At 41.3% G+C, this 17,360-nt stretch overlaps 1 pseudogene; it reads left to right on the forward strand.

Annotated features, from left to right (window-relative positions):
• Positions 1 to 9,326: 9,326 nt before the first annotated feature.
• Positions 9,327 to 9,749, forward strand: LOC100583025 (annotated as a pseudogene).
• Positions 9,750 to 17,360: the final 7,611 nt, after the last annotated feature.

A 17,360-nucleotide genomic window follows, 5' to 3' on the forward strand; every position in this document is an offset into this window, starting at 1 on the left:
TTCTCAGGGAGCTCCAAGATTAGCAGGAATCATAAAATTATTATTTATCATAATAAAGATATTAATATAACAATTATAATGTAATTATAAATAATGTATTAATATGTTAATGTATTAATAATGCATTAATACATTAATAATGCATTATGTTAATACCCTAATGTAATATTATTGTATTATATATTAATATTATTGTATATCAAAATACATTTGTCACAAAATTTGATTGAGAGTATAACTATGTAACACATTTTATATTAGTAAATGTATTACATTTATAATCTCATAAATATAATACTTCTATTTATATATAATCTCATAAATATACTTGTATTTATATATATTTATATGAAACTATATATATAATGTAAGAGAGGCAGTGGTCAGTGTTAGCCTGGTGATTTGGGAAGGGGCTCAAAAGTCAGCCAAGTCTGTCACTTCTCCTTTCAGACATTCTGTCACCCTTATCCTTGACACCACCTCAAATCTCCTGCACCGCTCATAGCTTGCTTCCTATAGCTGACTCCTGCTATTTACTTAGTTCAAAGAAACGAAAAAGAAAAAACCTCTAGGACAGGCTAATGGCAGGCCTTGTGATAGCATCTGAGTGCCAATGCAAATGTCCACATTTTCTCTGAGTTGTTACCCTGAGAGTAAAATACATGCAGAGGGACAGCCTCTCTCCTGGCCAGAGGGAGCGCAGTTCAGCCCTAAGCCCTTTCTGATGGGAGCAGGGAATGCCGAGGCTGCCCCTGCAGGAACCAAAGGGGTGGGTCTCCTGTGTCTGGATCATTTGGCCTGAATTTTACATTCCCCAGGAGTTTAGTATGTCAGGGCTGGGCAGGGTTGAGAGAGGCCATCCGGACAACATTCTCTTGTTTTCTTTTAATTTACCCAGAGGAGAAGGGTCTACAATTTTGTTCAAAACATTTTCTATTCTCTCAATATCATTTAGAGCAGGCAGTTCTTCTTTAATGGTGCAGGTGGAACAACTTTTTTGTTGTGCTGGACTCTGCCTTGAGTTGCAGGGTTTTTATCATTCTTGATCCCTGCCACTAAATGCAAGTAGTACCCCCACCTGCAACTAAGGCAGCCAGAAATGCTCTACACATTCCCAAACACGCACCTCCAGGGGAACAATTCCATCCAAAATTGAGAACCACTGAATGATGTCATCAAATTTGCTTTTAGTTGAGTCTGAATTATTGATTCATTAATTTAAACCATGCAAGAAGCACAGCACCTAAACCTCTTTGTGCGCTTTTTATTGTCTTGTACTGTGAAGGCTACAGAGAGGAGTAAGACATCTCCTGGGATCTTACTCCAAGTAAAAAGAAAAGAGGAACACAAATGCTAATATTTGTTGATTTATTCAAAATCATTCATTTGAATATATATACCGAATATCTGTTTAATCTGTATCAGGGCCTGTGATTCAGACACTCTCCCCCATATATAAGACACAAGGGGGTACAAATGCCATATGGGTTCAGAAGAACAGGGGAGCCTTCTGGTAGGCGATCTGGAAGGTTCCCGGAAGTAATATTTCAGGCAGTACTTGGAAGGATTTGGATAGCTAGATAGGTGGTGTCTGGGAGAAAACAGTCCAGGTGCAGAAAGCCATATGAGGAAGTGAGATGCCCGGTGACCTACTTTGACTGGAGTGACAAGTGAGAACACGTGCGTGTGAGAAAGGCATCTAGAAAGCTAGGAATAAAAGGCTTGAACTCTTGGGGGAGTTTAGTTTCCATTCTAGTAGCCATTGAAGGGATTTCAAAGGGCATATTCATCCCAGATCCAGAGGCTGTCACATACTTGAAAACATTTCTCAGGCTCTACACCCTGTACTCTACACCCAAGCACATGTACATGCATACACACTCACACCCCTCCTTCCCCCTTTCCAGGTAAAATATACTTTGTCCATTCATTCTCACAAACACCACTTTCCAGTTCAAGGGGAGAAGCTAGAGATGTGCAGATAGGTTTTATTCAATAGGCTTTATTGGTATAGGTTTTATGCCAATCTGCTGTGACTGGTATAAATGGGATTGACTGTGTTTAATCCACTCCGGCTCCCTATTGGTTCAACACTTCCTAATGCCTACCATTCTCTCATTCTTTGGCTCTCTCCGGGTTGCAAGTCCTTTGCTCACCTTCAAGGCCTCTCATTACCTGGCCTGCACCTACTTCCCTAGCCTCTTCTTCTGTATCGGCCCTCACCATGTACCTCACCCCAGCCATCCTGAGCGGCACCGTTTTATTTCACTCTCCTCTGACCCATTTTCATGACTAGTTCCCAGCGTTTCGGTTCTCAATTCACACCCCAACTCTCCCCAGGGCCCTTTCTAAAACCTCGAGCCTCAGTTAAATGCCACCCACCTCCCACTCCCCACCCCCCTATGGATTCCTTTCAAGCCACATTCCAGCCCACTTGATACTCTTTGAAACTATTCCAGCTCTTTTTCTCTTTTAACATTTACTGTCTGAATTATTTATCTGCCTGCATAGCACCCACGGTTGTTATAATAAGTTTCTTTTTTATATATTAACATATACTCCCATGGCTCTCCAACCACATGACTGTTTTCCAGTTCCATTCTGCCCCAGGCCCTTTGTGCCTTTTTCCCTGTGCCCCAAATGCAGTCCCTACCTTCACTTCCTGCTACTCAACCCTTGCCCTAACCATCCCTCACTAAACTATTCCCCGCGCTTCTTCTGGGTCTCAGCCCAATAATTACTTTTTTTCACAAAGCCAGGTTTCTCTGATCAATATATGTCAATTTCACAAGTTATCTATTTCATTGCACCAATATCTGCTCTTTTATATTTATTTGGGTAATTTACTGATGAGGTATAGCTGCTCTAAAAAAGTTGTAAGCTTAAGAAGGCAAGATACTATATTTGTTTTTGCTCACCATTGTTACTGCTTTAACATCCAGTAAAGCACCTGGCATGTAGCTGTTCCAGGGGCCCAGCAGCTATTTGTTGCCAAGTATATACGTGAATGAATAGGTTGGTGTCATGTGGTATGGGACCTCATATACCGTGCTATGGGATTTCCATGACCTCTAGCTACAGTGATGGATGAATAACAAAAAAAAAATGCAGCTAAAATAGCATTTAATTTCAGCTTCTCCTTAGCCTGGAAGCTTTTAGTCAAGAAAATGTGACCATTTTCTTAAGACTAGATATTGAAAGTGGTGGTTTTAACAGAGTTTTGTTTATCTTCAACATTGAGATTTTTTTGTGCATGAGGCCTTATACTAAGACTTGGCTCCCAAAGGATGCTGTCACTGACTCATCGAGAAGAGATTTTAAAATGTGGTTTCTAATCAAATCATCTGTAAAGCTATCAGGTGCTTCCTACGAATTCTATGGTGATTAAGATACTGCCATGAGATATCAGTCATTAGGAGCTTTTCCCATAATCGCATCAGTTGTCCTGAAAATAAAGTCTCTTAAGCCATTACTCAGGCACACTGATTTATGAAATCTAACGACCTGGGGCCACAATTAGGATTTCATAGTGATGGAATGCTTTCTGGTAACTCCTTTGCTCTGGAGACCAGAGAATGAATTTACAATTCTTAAGATCAGGACATGGTTGTGCATATTTCTGAACTTGGAAACAAAACAGAGTATTAGTCAATTGAACTCCATATCCAGAGTCCACCTCCATACCAGTTTCTTAAAGGCCCTAGGCTACAAGAACAAGTAAAAAATTTAGAAAGTCAGCATTCAGTTCTCCATTCAAGCTGCTAAGCAAGGTCTTACCCCCTTGCCATCTTATCCAGCACAGGGCAGAAGAGGCTAGATTTCAAATGTGGCCTTCAACCAAGAACACAGGATTCCAGTCAGAAGGAGAGGTGCATCTGCCAGTGACTACCTTCCTCTCTGCAAAGCAGCAGGAACAGGGCCCAGAAAAATGCCAAAATCAGAAAAAGCAAACAGACCAACCAAGCACAGTTCCTCTTTCTCGTGCCACAAAGTCCAGGATAAGATCTTCTGATCTCTCTGGCTTCCTTCTCTCCTGTCTCTCTGCTCTGCCTATGGTATATATATAATTTGGCTTCTCAGCAATATCCTCATAAGCATCTTTTCTTCCAGAATGAAGCCCACAGACTTCATTCTCCTGTATTTATCAGGATTAAACATCCTGTGCATTCTTCTCTGTACCCTTCTGAGTCCGCTTCTCTGCACCCTTCTGAGTCCCCTACTCCCCAACATACACACACCACGCAAATAATTCTCCTTGTTATATCTGACTTCTTGGAGACACTCCTCAGCCATAAAATAATGAATGGCTGTTAATGGGATGATAGACATCCACTGTGCTGTGACAGATGGAAGGATTGGCCCTTCCAGGCTGATGCTATTGCGTACTCCCTCCAAGCCAACCTCAGAGTAGTCAGAGTGATATTTTTTGAAGTAGAGATTCTATCTTTTCACCACCCCCTCCCCATTTAACAATCTTGGATGTCTCCACAAAGCCTAAATGACAAAACCAACTCCTTATGAGCATTTGTTGACCTTCATGCCCTCTGCCCAGTGTTACCTTCCATCATTCTCCCTGGGGCCCCCATTCCATACTTCCACACATCAACTCTCCTCATGTGGCTGTCACAGCAACCTTCTCCATGTCTCTCTGCCTTGCCAAGGCTGTTTTGTCTAGCTTACATAAGTTTATACTTGGACACCTCCACCTGGAAAACAATGCCTTCCAGAAACATATTTTAGACCCCTTCCCTTCCCTTCTCCACTCCCAACCCTCTCCACTCCCAGATGTAGGAATTGCTTTCCTTATGCTCTCTTAGTTTCTAATGACACTTATCTTTCATTTCTAAACTTCCAGATTAGGAGACCCTGGATTATCAGATATAAATGAAGGGTCTGAGAACCAAAATCAAATTATCATGGGGGGAAAGGGAGATGAACCAGCATATGTGGTCACGGTAGCCATCAAGTGTGGATGAAATGGGTGTGTGAGGAACAGTACCTAGAGTCAAGGTCATATTTAAGGGTAAGGACAGAGGTTCAATCCAAGGGGCCATAGACAGGCAGAAACCAGACATGCTAGAGTTAGATAAGAAGGGGAACTGTACAAAATCATATCCGAATGTAGAGAAGCAAAGAAAACAATTGTGTTTGGAGGAGATGGTTAAGTCAGCTTTCACCAAATCAAAAAGATGACATTTCAACTGAATTTTGATAAATTTGTATTTGTCAGTCTCAAAAGGAAGAAAGGGTATCTCAAGCCCCTGTCATCAATGTTCCCAGCAGGCAGGGAGATAAACGGATGATCACAGCAGACAGTGAGGAAGTAGCAGCTCTATTTATTTTCTGTAAAAATGTTATCACTGCAGTTTGCAATTTTGAAAACCATTTGTAATTTGTCAGCAGATTATATGCAAATAATGATAAAAATTATCTAGGGTTTTCCTTCAAGCTGATTCAAGCTCATGCATACTTAAACTCATGGAGTCAGGACAATTTATAAATTCTGATTCCAAAATCATGAGGAACCTATTGGGTCATTATGTTATAATGATAAATCTACTATTTATACAGAGATTTGCAGTTTGTTTTAAGAATAACAGCTGGCATTTTCTGTGTGTCTGTAAGTGTTCTCCAATGCATTATCCTATTTAATCCTTACGGCAATTTTGTAGCTAAGTTCTGATATTATCCACATTTTACAGATAATGAAACTGAGGCATAGAGAAGATGCATAACTCAGCCAAGACCATAACACAAGTATTTGAAACTAGGCAAGTTGACACCAAAAACTCAAGCTGTTGTTTGTCTACTGAATGCCCTCCAGCACTTCTAAATGAAGAAAGGGCAGATTTTGTGAAGGGAGTACTTTGGAGGGAACTACTCCATTGAGTTCTTTTCAACTCCAGATGAGTGAGTGGTCCAGTAGGACCACTGCGGAGCTTTGAGTTGTGTTCCCTGCAGTGAGTTGATGTAGAAATTGGTGTCCCACTTTTTCCCACATGCCTGGGAATTCTAGGGGGTGAGAGATTAAGAGCTTGGGGCAGAGCCAGGAAAGAATGTTTGCTGTTACTGGTCTGCTTTCTCCGGTTGTTGGAACAAGGGATTTGTGGGTACTTTTTGTGGCCCAGTTGGGGGCCATGTGCAGGAGAAAAGCCTGTGTGTGTGTTTGTGTGTGTGTGTGTGTGGGTACGGGTTATGGGGGAGCGGGGAGGTGTATCTTTCAACATATTCAGTAGTGTCATCTTGAGGTAGGGAAGGAAGTGGTGGTGGTAATTGGGGAGGTGGATATCTCTGCAATCCTAAGACTGAGGAAAGAATTGAAAGAGACCAGCTAGAATAGTGGTACATCCACTCCTGTCCAGGAACTGAAGGATAGAAGGGCCTAGGAGGGACCCTTCAAAGAACCCACAAAAATGCCCGGTAAAAAAAGAGTGAGCTGTAGGCATTTGCCTGATCCAGAGAGCTCAGAATCAGCTTAGAATAAAATTCATTCCAAAAATACTTACCTGTCTTTATCCGTCCTCTGTCTTCCTCCACAACCTGAGAACTTGGGGGAAATCAAAACAGAAACCAGTAAGGGGATTGAAGGCCAGAGTGCCCCAGGTGGAGGACAGATGGAGAAATGAAGAATCCAGCCATGCCCTTCATGCCATTGCTGGCTTCAAAGCCATATAGCTCAAAATAAGAGTGGGGGAAGGCTTGACGCTAACCCAAATTTGGCATTGTGATTCATTTCTGGGAGTGGACACATTCAGCATTGAGATTATGATTTCAAAGGGCCTGTTGCACTCTGATCTACGAGGAAGTGAACAATGAGAGCTGACTGGGGCAGATTATCCCATTGAATCTTTTTTTGTTTGTTTGTTTTTTTGTTTTTTTGAGACAGAATCTTGCTCTGTCACCCAGGCTGGAGTGCAGTGGTGTGATCTCGGCTCACTGCAAGCTCCACCTCCTGGGTTCATGCCATTCTCCTGCCTCAGCCTCCCAAGTAGCTGGGACTACAGGTGCCCGCCACAACACCCGGCTAATTTTTTGTATTTTTAGTAGAGACAGGGTTTCACCATGTTAGCCAGGATGGTCTCGATCTCCTGACCTCATGATCGACTCACCTTGGCCTCCAAAGTGCTGAGATTACAGGCGTGAGCCACCGCGCCCGGCCCCATTGAATAGTTTTTCAAGGTAGAGTAGGAATCACAAATAAAAGTTCATCTCCTATGAAGCAGCCTCAGAAGTTTTACTACCCAAAACTCCACTTTGAAAATAAATAAAAGTTCATCTCCTATGAAGCAGCCTCAGAAGTTTTACTACCTAAAACTCCACTTTGAAAATACTCCTGGTAGAAATGAGCAGATAAAAACAAAAATAAATACAGGAGGGAACTTGAAGAGGTATAGAAAGGAGTGATCAAGTTACTTAATAAAGTTGTTGTCTTTTTTTCTTTTTCTTTTTTTTGAGACAGAGTCTCACTCTGTTGCCCAGGCTGGAGTGCAGTGGCGCCATCTCGGCTCACTGCAAGCTCTGCCTCCCGGGTTCACACCATTCTCCTGCCTCAGCCTCCCGAGTAGCTGGGATTACAGGTGTGTGCCACCACGCCCGGCTAATTTTTGGTATTTTTTAGTAGAGACGGGGTTTCACCATGTTAGCCAGGATAGTCTCGATCTCCTGACCTTGTGATCCACCTACCTCAGCCTCCCAAAGTGTCTTTTTTTTTTTTTTTAAAGACAAGCACTAAAGAAAACAAAAGAAAAATAGAATTATAATTTTAGACAAGTCACAGCAGAGGTGGGGCTGAGGGTGGGATTAAAGATAAAAGTAACAGGAGAACATGCTGCACAACCTGTATTTTTATGAAAGACATAAATAGTAATACATTTAAAATACTATTAGCATATTTAAACATTGATATTAACAATGTAAGCTGGAAAAGGGAAAGAGAAAAAAGAAACAACAGATGTTTTGCATTGAATAAATCAAACTTTGTATTTAAGAGTTTAATTGTATTTTACTATCAAAAGCTTTCATAATAGAAAGCACACAAGAATGTAATATTACAGTAATTAAAATAGATGTAAATGGTTAAGCTCACCAATTAAAAGACAGAGTCTCAGTTGAGATTTTTAAAAACACAAATTGTGTGGTCGACAGACACACAAATCAAAAGGATGCAAGAAAATTTCAAATTCTAAGGATGAGAAAAGAAATATCAGGCCAATATGAAGCAAGTGAAATCTGGAATAACAGTCTTGAAAACTGTAGGGAAATAATATCTTAAAGAAAAATATTCTAAACCAACAGAGCAAGATGAAAGGCCCATCATGAGCACATATGCCTCTAAAATGTAGTCTCCAAATACATATATATAATTTATAAAACTGCGAGAAGAAGCAGATATAGCAGCAATTATAATTAGAGATTTTTAAACACCTCTCTTTAAAAACACAACAGATCAAATACCCCAAAATCAGTAGGTGATTACCTGATCTGAATAATACAAGTTCACTAGCCAATTAAGAATATATCTTATACTTAAGTAAGGTTTTGGGGGGGGAATGAATGTATGTTTTAACATCAGATAATCTATAAAAATAATTTATCTGTATCAATATATAAAAGAAAACTGCATATGATTACCTGATGCATGAAGAAAATCATGTGATATGTTCAGTGTCTACTTCTGATCACAAGAGAAAACAAAAACAAACATGAATTTCAGCAACCAGGGATAAAGGTTTCATATCAAAAACCTATTGCAAACATCATACTCAATGGAGAAACTTTAGATACATTCTCTCGAAGATCACATAGAGATGAAGGATGTCTCCCATCACTGCTACTTTTAAGACAGAGTAGAGTTTCAGAATTGAGGCAGGGCCTTTCAAAAGATGATCAGCTGATGTTCAAGAGGGAAAAGGTTCATTTGTCGAAGGGTCAATGAGATGCAAGAAAGGGATCCTTGAGCATCAGTTTACTGATGGTCAAGAGTCCTCATGTCCTTTATTGGTTCTGCATTAACTGATAACAGAAAGTGCCTCATGAGGGAGCCAAGTCAAAAGTGCATGAGGGTGAAGGTGTGTGGACGCTCACTCTTGGCCGGGGGCTTCACCTTCATTACCTCATGCAGTCCTCTCAATAACTCTGCCAGGGAATGGCTATGATTTAATCCATTCCACAGACAAAAAAAATTGAGATCCAGGAAGATTAAGTAATTTATCTCCGGTCTGCACAGGCCTCAGAGGCACCTGCCCTGCCTGAGGAGAGGGAGGTCATCACGTGAAGCTGCAACAGCCACTGTTCCTTCTATGAGGTCTAAGGGCTGGGCTGCAGCCATGTCCTACTGCTGAAAGGAACAGAAGGATCGAATCATATTTGTGACCAAAGAAGAGCACAAAACTCCAAGCAATGCGGAGCTGGTGGATGATGACCCCAATGATCCCTCCCTAGGAGGAGCATGGATTGATGCTGCCAAATGGAGACTTTAACTAGCACTGCCTCTTCCTTGGGGGAATGGACAACGGCTGCTACAGGGAACAGTTCAAGGCAGCCTTTTTCTGCTTCCACCATAACATGAGCAGGTCAAGGGGTCAGACTGTGTAGACCAGTTCTGAGCCATGCAGGAAGGCAGGCAGGAATATCCAGATTTGTATCCCCAAGAAGGGGAGGAAGAGGTAGATGAGAAGCCAGCAGAACATGTAGAAGAAACATCTCCCAATGAGGCTACTGCAACCAAAGAAAAGGAAGGGTCAAGTTAATGAAGGCCACCGGCCCTGGGCTCCAGTCCTTCCACTTCAGAGTAATACATATCTTTTGCAAAAGACCTTTTAGTCACTCTCCAAGAGAGCCTCTTTCCCTCTGTTGTCCTGTGCACTGTAATGTACACAATTGCTTATTTTGGTGATCAGAGGTTTTGGCCTCTTGATATATACACTGAAAAAAAATGGGAGTTGTAAGTGTCCGTGTCCTACCTAAACCTGCCAGCAAATGTAGCCACCACTTTTGAATTCTTCCTCAGATTGCCCTGAATTTTTGCCACTCTTAAATAATGTGCTGATTTTCAGCAACTAAAAATCATCATCCAGGAATGTTTCTTGTGTTTGAGCAGATTTATTCTCCTTCATTGTATCCCGTTTAGTAGATTGTATACCCCTTTGCGAAGTAATGCAAGTAATAGAAACAAAAATATCTTCCTTTAAAAATGCTAGGCTGGGGCCCTATCTACTAGAAGAGGCCCGATGGTCAAATATATCTTTCTCCAAACCCATCTCGACCTTGTGTATATGAGGGGGTACTGTACTTCATTCCTGACACATTCTGGTTTCCATTTTGGCATTGAGTTTCTGGTTTTCTGTGTTTGGATGGTGAAAATTTGGACCCTCCCAATCATAGCCCCTTTCTAAGTGAAGGGAGAGGCTGGTTTTTGCTGTTCCTTGTTATTCTGAAAGCCTTGGTTTGGGGCCCATGTTCACACTGGCTCTCAGTCTGGTCAGATGCAGTGTTCTTGATAGGTGGTGGGGACATAATTATTACCAGAGTAGCGACCAAGAGAAAAAAAAAGTTGTGAATTAAGTATTCAGTTAAAAGGAAACATGATTTCTACCTGGAAAAAAAAAAAGTAATTTATCTAAGATCAAGGGACAGGACTAGTGGGGGTTTGAGATTAGGACTCAAATTGGCCTGATCCTTGCTTGGTCCATAACAATAAACTGCCCTGTGGAAATAAGGCATTGTCACAGTGAGAAAGGCAATGAGGAATGGAAAATTGTTAAGTAGAAACAAAAAGAGAAAAAAGACAAATACAGATGGTGGGCTACCTCCCTGCTCCCCTAACATACCTGACAGAAATCAAAGGTTTCAACCACTGGAGCACACATTCAGGGTCACTATCTTTTCATTATTACTATTATTTCAGGGATCCCTTTTGTGAAGGAAGTCTGCTCCACAGCAGATAGGCTATCACACAGTTATAGGTATGTTCTTTACAAATCTAGGAACCCACAAGGTCCAATCCCAGATCAATTTCACTTCCAAGGAAATACCTCTCCAACAATTCAAAGCAACTATGGCCAGGGGCCATAATCCCAGGCTCACGCCCGTAATCCCAGAATTTTGGGAGACTGAGGTGACAGATCACTTGAGATCTGGAGTTCAAGACCAACCTGCCCAATATGATGAAACCCCATCTCTACTAAAAATACAAAAATTAGCAGTGTGTGTTGGTCTTCACCTGTAGTCTCAGCTACTTGGGAGGCTGAGACAGGAGAATCACTTGAACCTGGGAGGGGGAGGTTGCAATGAGCTAAGACTGAGCCACTGCACTCCAGCCTGGGTGATAGAATGAGGCTCTATCTCAGGAAAAAAAAAAAAAAAAGGAACTACAATGTTACTCAAAACTTCTATTTGCATTTCTTAGAGGACATCATTGGGACACCATTCCTGATCTTCTATAGCTCTGAATGACTTTCCCTTATTCCTCACAGATTCCTTATATCCCGGAGCAGCTTCCCATCCTGTTTTTTTTCTATCATTTTTCCACACAACTCAGCCCATGTGTTTCTTTCTCTTTGTCCCCAAGGAATGTTTTCTCATTCCTTGATTGTATAGATTGACTTTGTCTCTCTGCCAGAAAAACAGGAGTCCTGAGAAGATGGACGTGGGGAAGCACGGGGCAAGGGCAGGTAGGAAAGCTGTGAGAGCAGTTATATGACCTTCCTTTCTGCTTCATCAAGGAGACAACATCCTAGAGTAAAAGATTTGCACAGTTCTGATCTGGCTGTGAGTCCCAAGTGTGTGACCATGGATAGGTGATTCCACCATTTTAATCTTGCCTTTAAGGACAGTATTAACAACCATCACATCACAGACCTGTGAGGATCAAATGAAGCATAGAGTGTTTTCAAAGTGAAGTTTTGTGTGGTAAAACTACTGAGGTTTTGAATGCCTGAAAATATCTTTACTGTCCCATCACATTTAAGACAAAATTTTGAAGGTTATAAAATTCTAGCACTAAAGTTATAGTCGTTTAATACTTTAAAAATATTGTTCCATCATCTTCTTATACCAGTGGTTAATCTCTGAGTCTTGTCCTTTTGCAAAGTGATACGTTCTTTTCCTCTGGAAGCTCGTAGAATTTTCTCTATAATGTTTTCAAATTCTATTAAATCACATTTATTTGGGGTTTCAAATCCTATTTGACACTTTGATTCCAAAGTCTCTCTTCTGTATTTCCTTTGTTTCTTCTTTTAGAAAATCTATTAACATTTTTTCCAAGTATTTTCCTCCCTTCGTTGTTGCCTCTACTTCTCTATTTCTTGAACTTCTGTTATTCAAATATTGGCAGTTCCATTTCTATCTTCCATAACCCTTAATGTTTCTCCACTCTCCTTCATGATGACTTTTAGAAGGAATGTGATCCCCATGCCCACTGAGTCAGTCTTCTGATGTATTGTGATGTTTTTCTTTAACAGATGTGTCCAGTATCTTAACTATTGCACTTTTAATTTCTAAAATGATTACTTGGAATATTAATCCTTGGTGTGTGGTATACAGAGACTCAGGAATGCCTTTTCAACCTACAGGCCAATTCCTATGGGTAGATGGTGAGAAAGTTAATTAGTAGCTTAGAAATCATTACTCTGTGGTTACTGTTGTTAGACTTTGCCCAAGTCATTCACCTCTCTGAGTCACAGTCTCCTCATCTGTTGGATGGGGATAAGAAAAGCCCCTCCCATTCCACCCCAGGTGGCTCTGTGGATAAAGGCTGTGGTGAGGCTGAGTGAGAGGTAATTTGGAAAGTGACCAGAACTATGCAAATAGTACTGTCAGTAACTTGGCCCAGCCATGCTCCCCGAGCTTCATGCCTTTGTTCCTTTGGTTCTTCTCTTGGCGAGTTGAATGGTGGCCCTTCCCCAGAGGCAGCACCAAAGCTGTCATGACCTGTGAATGTAGCAGGTCAAAGTCCCTGGAATAAGTGTCATACTCCATAGGTCTGTACCCTGTCCTGTGCTCTTAGAGTTCCAAGGCCGGGAGGGTGCAGGCTCTGTCTGGATTCTTTGCTGGCTGGAAGCCTACAGTGCTTACACATACAGCCCTTATTCACCACCTCCAGTCTCAGCTGGCCCTCAACAGAAAGCATTTGCTTTTATTAATTACTGGAAATCTGCAGGCTGAAAGATCTTATCTATTCACCTTGTCCTCCCTGGGTATAAGTACAAAGGATGAGGAAGCTCAGGCAAATGCACCAACTATGGCGTGTGGGGCTATAAAAAACAAAATAACCCCCTAAGGCAATATCAGCATTTCAGGGCTCTATGCACATACCTGGATGTGCTCTGAGAGATCCTGGGCCGTTTAACAATTGATAACCACAGAAAAGAGAACCCCGAGGAAACTGCTGTCAGCTTATGTAGAAATTCCTGGAAAGGGCAATACTGATGACGCTCCCTCCTCTTCTCTTTTTATTTTTTATAAAATGAGTTTGACTTAGCACTAATACAGCATGAGATAATTAAAAGAGAATAGACTTTGGAGTCATGAGTCCTGGGGTGAATCTTCACTTCATCACTGGATAGCTGAGTGTCCTTAGACAAATCACATAACCTTCCTAAAGCTCATTGTCCTTACTTAGAAAGTGTGACCATAATAACTGATACACTTTTGAGTTGCTGAACTAAATGAAATATGTGATGGCATAAAATTAAAACTAATGATCAACGTAAATAAAATACTGGAAACTATGAGAAGCTCTGCAGTTTTGGCTGTCATTAGCATTGCTGGCTAAGTCCTCAGCAGGATGTGAAATTTAATAACTAGATTTGTTTGACAGTAATTGTGCTGGGATGACTACTATACTCTGAATTTTTAAGTGTGTTCTTCAGGTCCCAAAACTCGTGTATCTTCCCAGGAGTTCATAAAACAGAATTTTTTTTTTTTTGTTTTTGAGAGATAGCTATGTTCTAGGCACATAAAAACCCTCATTACAACTCCATATGGGAGATGTTGTGCTTAAACTCCAAGATGGCCCCAGTGATCTCACCTACTGGTATTCGCTTCCTTGTGTGGCTCCCCCTTCCACCCTGTGTTAGGATTGGTCTCTGCAACCAATAGAATATGGTAGAAGTGATGGTATGACACTTCCAAGATTAGGTTACGAAAGACCCAGTGGCTTCTGTATTGGGGGCTACCTCTCCCTCCCTCTTAAAGCTAGCTGCCATACTCTGAGAGGCTGTCATGGAGAGGAGCTGAGAGTCTTGCCAACAAGTATATGAGTGAGCTTGGACATGAATCTTCAGCCCCAGTCAAGCCTTCGGATGATGACAGTCCTAGTCGACAACTTGACTGCAACCTTATGAGATACCTTGAGCTAAAACAACCCAGCTAAGCTACTCCTGGATTACCGGCCCTCAGAAACTATGTGAGACAGTAAATGTTTGTTGTCTTGAACTACTAAGTTTTGAGGTAATTTGTTATGCAACAGTAAATAACTAGTATGGGAGGTACAATTATTCCTCTTTTATAGATGAGAAAACTACAAATCAGAGAGGCTAAGTATTTTTTCCAAGGCTATAGAGTTGAAAATACAAGATTTGAACCAGGTCCTTGAGACTTCAAAACCAGCATGACCTTACCACTAAATATGCTGCCTTCCTGAAATTGAAATACACTATTTTCCCAAAGAGAAAAAAAATAAGAGAAAAATTCAACTTTTTGAAGATGACATGCTGTTTTTATATATAGTTTTTATAATTATTCTCCGTAATGACTCAAAAGTTATTGTGAGTAATGAATATAAACTAAATATAAAACAGATTTGAGGGGGAAGAAGAATAGATTGTTTTCAACACAAATATTTTGCTATCTACTGAATGTCAGGGTGTAGGAATAAAATTAAATATAATAAACATGGTTCCTATTCCCACGGAACCTACAGTCTCCTGTAGAAAATAATTGAAGGGAAGGTTACAACTAACAAGACAGTATAGGACTTTGGAATCTGGCAGAATTTGGTTAAAATCTATCACTTAGTATCTGTGTGATCTTGGGCAAATGACCAATTGCTTACTCTGCCAAAGCCTGTGCTGAACTCTTCAAGTTTGTCTTCTCTTCTATTCTTACCAAGTTCTGAGCACTTTTTATGCATTATTCCACTTAATCTTTACAACAATGCTTTAAGTATTATTACCCTAATTTTTATGAATTAGCACTTATCTCATTGGGTTGCTAAGAGACTTAAATTATATAATGCATATAAAGAGCTTAACCCAGTGTCCAGCTCACTGGTAAGTGCTGACTAAGTGGTTGTGACCCAGTGTGGTTAACTCTAAAATCAGACCCTGAGAAAGGATATGTGTACTAGCAGTTTATTTGGGAAAAGATGCAAGAAGCTGTGAGGGAGTGGAGATGGGACACAGAGGGAAAAAAGACCACTAATGAAGGATATGTTTATGGACAGGTAACTTCCCTGGGTAACTGGGGCTTAATCCCATTGAAATTCTTAGACATATCATAGAGCATACCTCAGAAGGCACCCACTAAAATGAAGAAGATGGGCTATTTATTCACTAACTCTTAACCCTCATTGATTGAGGTTAACTTTGCAGTGCTTCTAGCCTGCCCTAAGTGCGAGTCAAGCATGCTCTGTGATCAAAGAGTATCTCTGAGGACAGCTCAGAAGCTCTTGAGTAGGGGAAATGTCTTCAGATGACACAGGGGTAGTCCCAGAGAGCATCTGTGATGAGTAGTTATTAATATTACCGTTACTGAAATATCATGGGGATGGATAATATTGTGATAAGGATATGATATATGTTGTCATGGAGCACAGAAGAGGGTCGCTTCCCAGACTTGGACAAGGAAAGTCCGGACAGGCTTCTCAGAGATGTGGGGTCAAAGGGAGAAGAACAACTCGGGGAGAAAAGAGAACAGAGGAGTGTTCTGGGCAGAGAGTAGTTTGTGCAAAAAGTCTTGTCAAGGAATGAGAAAAAGGAAGGCTTATTCTAGAAAATGAAAGACATTTGAAGGCCTGCATTTTGAGTTGAAAAGAATGAGTCATGAGAACTAGTTTGGAAAGGTCAGCAGCAGTCAGATCACGCGGCCCTCATAGGCCACATTGGGAAGTTTAGGATTTCTCCTAGGAGCACTGGAAAATCTTCAGAGGATTTTCAGCAGATTTGTACTTTGACATTTCACTCAGGTCCACATAGGGAAAGTGAATTTCAGAAAAGGAAGAAATTTGAAAGCAAAGAAACCTATTAGAGAAGCAGCTGCAGTGGTTTCGTCAAGAGTTAACATGACTGGGCAGAAATGGAGATGAGGAAGACTTGCTAATGGACACTCGCATTTCACACAATTTGAGGGTCAGGAATTCAGCTTATCTGAAGTTTCTGACTCAAGGTTTCTTCTGAAGTGGTATCAGAAAGTCAATGAAAGTTGCATCTGAAGATGTGACGTGCTGGAAGATCTGCTTCCAACATGGCTCCCTCACATAGCGGTTGGCAAGAGGTCCCTGTGTGTGGCTGTGTGGGCCTCTCCACAGTGCTGCTGGATGCCCTCATGACATAGTCTCTTGCTTCCCCCATTGTGAGTGATAACAGAGGCAGAGAACAAGACAGAAGTCACTGCGTCTTTTATGACCTGCCCTCAGAATCACACTCCATCATTTCTGAAATATTCTACTGGCTACTCAGGCCAGCCCTATCCAGTGGAGGCAGAATCTGTACAAGGAAGTGAATACTAGAAGGCTAGGAAATGAGGGCTATCTTGAAGGCCGGCTGTGACAGTGTGACTCCAGCTCCCAATGGTTCACATGCCTCCTCCCACATGCAAAACACATTCGCCGCTCCCTGAAATCTCATTCTATCCAATCAATCAGCTAGAAGTCCAGAATCTCATCATCTAAATCAGGTTTAGGTGTCAATACATCTTCTTGGGTATATTTCTTTAAGTACAGCTCCTTCAGTACAGATTCTCCCAATCTGAACTCCTGGGAATGAAAGAGACAAATTATCTGCCCCTGACACAGTGGTAGGACAGACATAGGGTAGACACTGAAGAAAGCTGTCACCAGAGCCATTCTGAAGTCTAGCTGGGAAAATGTTGGAATTTTCTTGATTAGTGGTCAGTCTTGCTCATAGAACGGAATGACTGTCCATGGTTCTCAGATTTGTCCTACTGCCGCCTTGCATTGGATATGTAGCCTAAACAAATAACAAATATGTGTCACTGAGATCTTAAGGGTTGTTTGTTAGTGCAATTCAACCCATCTTGACTACTAGAATTATTGCGGGGGGGGCTGGGGGGAAAGGCATTTAAAGGGAAGAAAGAAAAAGAAGTCTGCAGAGGCAGAGGAAGTGAAGTTGGATATGTGG

This window comes from Nomascus leucogenys, chromosome 1a (assembly GCF_006542625.1).
Source record: "Nomascus leucogenys isolate Asia chromosome 1a, Asia_NLE_v1, whole genome shotgun sequence".
In the NCBI taxonomy this organism is placed as follows: Eukaryota; Metazoa; Chordata; class Mammalia; order Primates; family Hylobatidae; genus Nomascus; species Nomascus leucogenys.